We start from the raw sequence: 6,228 nt of genomic DNA, 5'->3' as shown, positions 1-6,228 counted from the left end.
TTGTTGTCGTGATCATAAAGCTTAGCCGTTTTGCACTATCAAAAGTCTCAGGGTTCGCTGCAATCACGTTTACTTGAATTGGAGGCGTTAACCCCCAAATGAATTGTTTAAACTTCTTTCCCTCTGAAGTGATCATACTCAGGCACAACAGTGCTAATTCACTAAATCTGGAAATACAAGCCTCGATATCTGAGTTTTGCACTGTGAGGTTCCATAACTCTTGTTCTAGTTTCTGTACCTCCCCACGGGGACAGTACTCTGCCATAACCATCTCCTTAAGTTCTCCCCAAGGCATAGCATTTGCGACCGAAAAAGTCATGGCCTTCACATGACCATTCCACTAGGATAGCGCTTGCTCAACAAATGTGTAGGATGCGAACTTCACCTTGCTTTCTATCGGACATTTGCAGATTTCAAAGAGATACCCGGTCATTTCAATCAAGCGCTTCAAGGCTATCATGCCACCAGTTCCATTGAATGTTCGAGGTTTGGTATTTGATAAATCTTTGTAGGTGCATAATTTTGTAGGCCCTCGGTTCATTACTTGGTTCGATCTTCCAGTTCCTTTACCATTTCCACCACCATTGTTTCCATTATGAATATGAGCCAATGTTGTCGTGACCGTAGCCGATACTGCTTCCTAGAAAGCATCAGAGTTTACCTTCGACGGAGGCAGCAGTGGTGGTGGTGTCGTATTGTTTTCTCTACGTATCGGTCATTGAGGCATCTTCTGTCATGGAACAGAAATATGGTGAGTACATAGTAGTCTATGGTTTTGGGTTCCTTTGGCATATAGCAATTTCGGTGGTTCAGTTGTGCATAAAGGCGAATTTAGACAATATCATGAAATAAGGAAAATAGAACACATAGTAGATAACAACATCACAAATAAAACATAGAACCATTTCATTAATGATGAACTTCGTAGTACAATGCATGAAAATTCCCCTTTGTAAGGCTTACAATACATAGAGAAAATAAAATTCGTCAACATAACGGCTCTATGAGTGGTGTAGTCACTTAATCATAGAGTCGGTCCTTATTACAATAGTACATGAAAATAGAGAGGGTCCTATCGATAAGGGTGGTGATAATCAGATGCTAAAGTGACGCACCCGAAGCTCGACCAATTCACTCATCTCACGAGTTATCTCATCCTCCTTTTGCTCTGCCCGAACTGCCCTAGCTTCAGTCGTAAAGAGTCGCGGCTTCAAGTTGGCTACTTCTTCCTCTAGAGAGCATATATAGTTAGTATTCCTCCCCTGCAATGTGTGCTCATCTGGTATGATTCCTAAAGGGTATAGTTCACTATGGGTTTCCTTAATGTCATCTCCTTTCTCCGACTCCTCGTCAAATTCACTATCCTCATAGTCCAGCTCCATATACTCTTCATGTCTAGCTTCAGGATTTTATTCTTGAACCATTTCAGGTTCTCCTTCAACCCATCCATTAGCCACCAAGTCCTGGTAGTAGAGGTCGCCTTGTGGAATTTCAGCCATGGTGTCTGTGCAAACATGGAGGCGTGAGAAGCGTGTAGAAAGTATATGTGCGACAATTATATGGTATCCAAAAATGCTCGTATAGTATTTTAATTGTTGATGCTTGAGTTTCTTAAAACTTTTTGTATACGAGGTTGGTAAGTTTCTAGATTCGTTTCCCACCATGATCACTCCCAAACACATGTTGGTCGTATTTTGAATAAATATAGTTGATCAGGCTATATATATCCCCAATACGACTACATAACTGTCTGGGTTCAACCGTCATTTTCAGTTCCTCCAAGACTTTTATTGGTTCTTTTCGTGACCGTACCGTAAAATGCACACATAGGTATGTATTTTATTCTTGTATGATTAGATATGATAGTTCACTATAAACATTGCTCTGATACCAATCTATCACACCCTCGAACCAGACGGCGGAAATGTTCAGGGGTTGGTGACTTCATCTTGTAATATCATCACAGTGTATATAGTTGAATCAAAGACAACATCATCATCACACATGAAATATAACAACCATCATAGCTTACATAAGTGTGTTTGTTTACAAATTACATTCCAAATATTAAATGTATGATGATAACAAAAATACAAAAAAAATCCACGTGTTCTTGATGACCAACCTGCTTAACGATTCCCTGAGAATACAAGTTATTTTGAAAACGTCAACATATATAACGTTGGTGAGTTCATAAGCGTGTTTGTATAAAAAGTTTTGTATCATTTGTAAACACCAGAAAATCCGATATTTTCTGTAAAAATGGTTTGAGAGTTTTGTTTAAAATCTTGTATTAAAGCATGTGTGTTCTTGTTTTTGACAGTGAGTGTTCCTGAAAATCCGATATTTTCTATATGATGAATAAAGTGTAATGTATAGAGTATGTTTCCATGAAATTCGATATTTTCTGCTTGTAAAAGAGTTGTGGTCTTAAAACCCTAAGACGCGAGTAGTATAATAAAAGTATAATCCATACAATGTATTAAGAATATAGTATATGTATTCCGTAAATTTACAGTGTTTGTTAATCTCTATTTGAGGTTTTATAACCATGCTTGATGTGACTGATATTCCTGTCATGAAGCTCTTCAGGCGTTTCTTGTTTAAGGTAAGATATTTGCCACCCTAGAGTGGCCTAGTCTGAAACTACAAGACTTACGGTTGTACACTAGGTAGGTACGGATGAAGGAACGTCTCACAAGAGCCTTAACTAAGCTTACGCGAGTAGTGTATTACATTATTTACCGTTTTAAATAATGTTTCGAGTATGTATTTAATTAGAAAACATTGGTGATAAAATACCATTTGTTTTTATCAAAATGTCAAGTATTTAATGTTATTAACCCGATTAGTATAAAATGTGTTGTAAGGCCCGATAAGACGGTGAATGGGCGTATAAGACCCAATAACATGTAATAAGAACATAAAGCCCAATAAGCATGAAATGACTATGTAAGCCTAGTGAACGTGTAAATGAGTATACAAGGCCAATTAAGCATGTGAATAGGTATTTAAGCCCAATGAACGTGTAAATGAGTATACAAGGCCCAATAAGCATGTAAATAGGTATTTAAGGCCCAATAAACATGAAATGAATATACAAGGCCCAATAATCATGGAAATGGGTAATTAAGGCCCAATAAACATGTAAATAGGTATTTAAGGTCCAATAAACATGTAAATACATATTTGAGGCCCATTTTGATAAAAAAAAAATGACATTTTCGGCCTTTTTTTTTTATAGAAATGACATTTTCGGCCAATTTTTGTTAAAATGACATTTTCGGTCCATTTTTGATAAAATGACATTTTCGGCCCGTTGAACAGAGAATTTACATTTTAGGTCAATCTTTATTCAAAATGACAATTTAAGTCCATAAAGGCCAAAAATTACATTTTAGGCTCATGAAACCGTGAATTTCTAAATAAGGCTGATTTTTATGAAAAATGACCATTCTAGCTCATTAAAACCGAGAAGGCCCAAAAGGAGCCCATTTTGTCAAAAATAACTCTTTTGACCCCTACAAAACCGTGAATCTCATAAAAATCCATTTTTATCCAAAAATAACTCTTTTGGCCCCTTTAAAACTGTGAGTCTCATAACATGGCTCACATTTTGTTTATTTGTCAAATTTGGCCCCTTATGAGGTTTTATTTAGTTTTCAAGTATCCGTTAACATGTTTTATACTTTCAACAATCATAATGAGTTACAATAAGTAACTTGTTTTGCTAATATTTTGAAGTCTTGAGGGATATATCGATTTTATGAGGGTTTTACACATATTCATAACATATTTGCACAACATATCATGAAAATACACACAAGCATGCATAAACACTTAAATTTAACACAAAACCAACTTGTATTCTCCCCCAAAACATGGTAAAACCGAACAAAGGGGTTTGAAGCTCACCTTGGGTGACATATCGATTTTTGATGAAGAAATGAAAGAAAGTGAAGGTGTTTCGGTCTTGGATGCTTCTTGAGATGACTTTTAGGATCCTAGAGAGTTCTAGTAGCATGATCACGAAAACAAGGTGTTCATGAGGAATGATCTAGCATAAAATGGGATATAACATTTTGAATACGAAGTAACTTACCAAGAATGTGAAGCTTGAAGTGATCTTCTTGAGCTAACCCACACACAAACTCACGAAACTTGATGGAATGAATGGATGAGTTTTCTTGTGCTAGAGAAGGAGAGTGTTGGAATCGGTTTGAAATGAAGATGGTGGTGGGGAGGTGGCTTTGGCCGATCTTAAAAGAAGAGGAGAGAGAGAGAGAGAGAGAGAGAGAGAGAGAGAGAGTAATGTGGTCCTTGCTTAGTGTTTAATCTTCTAATTGTCTAGATGTTTGTTAGGCAAAATGCATGGATTACCACCATGCAAAACTTAGGTGTCATCAAGTTTAAAGTAAATCAATTTTTTGTTTATCTATAACCGAGAATGGAGAGGGGATGAAAGAAAAGAACATTAGGCTTGGTCTGAAGATGCATCCAAAAACACATTAGCCCAGTAGAGGTTTTTCAGTCCATTGGGCCCACATATCTGTTTACAGCCCAAAATGATAAAAGGAATGGGTTTTCAGCCCAATAAAGCCCATGAAGAGTCTTATGGCCCAAAAATCTATTGCTTAGTTAATGTGGGTCTAACTAGGGCCCAAATGAGGTTTCTTAGCCCAAAAGAATCAAGTTGAGGGTTTATTGGTCCATTAGGCCCAATAAGAGGATCCTGGTCCAATAAGAGTTTGAACCGGGAAGTTAGAGTTACAACCCAAAGATGAGTGAATGTAGTGCATTGAATTAGGTTTGGAGCTAGTGAGGTTTGATTCGAAAAAATGTTTTTGAATGAATAACATGTATAACATCATACTTAGGGTTACAACATACATCAAAAATTAGCTATGCATGAACAAAATTTCCTAGCCCTTAAATGTTAGTTGTGATAGATGACCATGCCAGTCAATCATGCTGAGAAACCTGAGAAGTTCTCCAAATGAACTTTAAAAGGTGGAAGCAAAAGATTTTCTTCTATCTTACCACATTAAATCTTGCTAGATTCTTAACTGAAGAGGTTCCTCGAATTCCCGAAAGAGAAGGAGATGTGCAAGCTTTAACTGCTATTGATGCTTGGAAACATTCTTATTTCTTGTGTAGGAATTATGTTCTTAATGACCTTGTTGATTCAATTTATAATGTTTATTGTGTAACTAAGACAACCAAAGAGCTATGGGACTCATTGGACAAAAAGTATAAAGCTGAAGATGTCGGGACAAAGAAATTTATGGCTGCCTGATTTCTTGACTATAAAATGGTGGATGGCAAACCTATTATATCCCAAGTCCAAGAACTACAAGTCCTCCTACATGATATGCATGCTGAGGGTATGGGATTTAATGAGTCTTTTTCTGTTGCTTCCATGATTAAGAAGCTACTCCCTATTTGGGTTGATTTCAAGGATTACTTGAAACATAAGAGAAAGGAGATGTGCGTTGAGGACCTTTTGTTTGCATTGAAATTGAAGAAGACAATAAGATAGCTCAAAAGAGTAGTTATACTCCTACTTCTCAGAAAGCTAATGTGGTGGAACATGTTCAAACTTTTGGATAGAAAAAATCTGGAAAGGGAAAATCCAAAAGAAAGGCAATGCATCAAATTTAGGAGCCAAAGGTGGAACTTTTAAGAAAAAGTTTCAACGGAACTGCCAAAACTATGACCAACGGGGTCATCGGGCTACAAATAGCAAGCTTCCAAAGAAGGCTAAGAAGGAAAATGTTGAGGAGAAGTGTAACATCCTGATTTTCAAGACAAAAAATTTCGTTTTTAATTAAGTAAATTATAAAATCATTTACGGAAAACATCTTCGATATCAAAATAAATCCATCAACCATCATAACATGTCTAAAAAACATATCATAAAATAGTAATAAAATCAAAGTACAATCCCATAGATCTCAAAGTGCGGAATCCTGTGTAAATGTGGCGTGCAGCTACCGCACCGACTCCTTCCCCTTTGCTGAAGAAGTACCTGAAACAAAATTGAAAACTATAAGCACGAAGCTTAGTAAGTTCCCCCATCATACCACATACCATACAATAACATAACATGACAGGCATATCTGGGTGCCGGCCTCCCCTTCGGTCTATTTCAACCGGATAACTACCTAGCATATTTGGGTGCTGGCCTCCCCTTTGGTCTATTCCAACCAGATAACTGCCTAGCATATC

The sequence above is a fragment of the Lactuca saligna genome, chromosome 7 (genome assembly GCF_052625555.1).
Source record: "Lactuca saligna cultivar CGN05327 chromosome 7, ASM5262555v1, whole genome shotgun sequence".
NCBI classification, from domain to species: Eukaryota; Viridiplantae; Streptophyta; class Magnoliopsida; order Asterales; family Asteraceae; genus Lactuca; species Lactuca saligna.
This window is presented reverse-complemented; position numbering follows the sequence as displayed.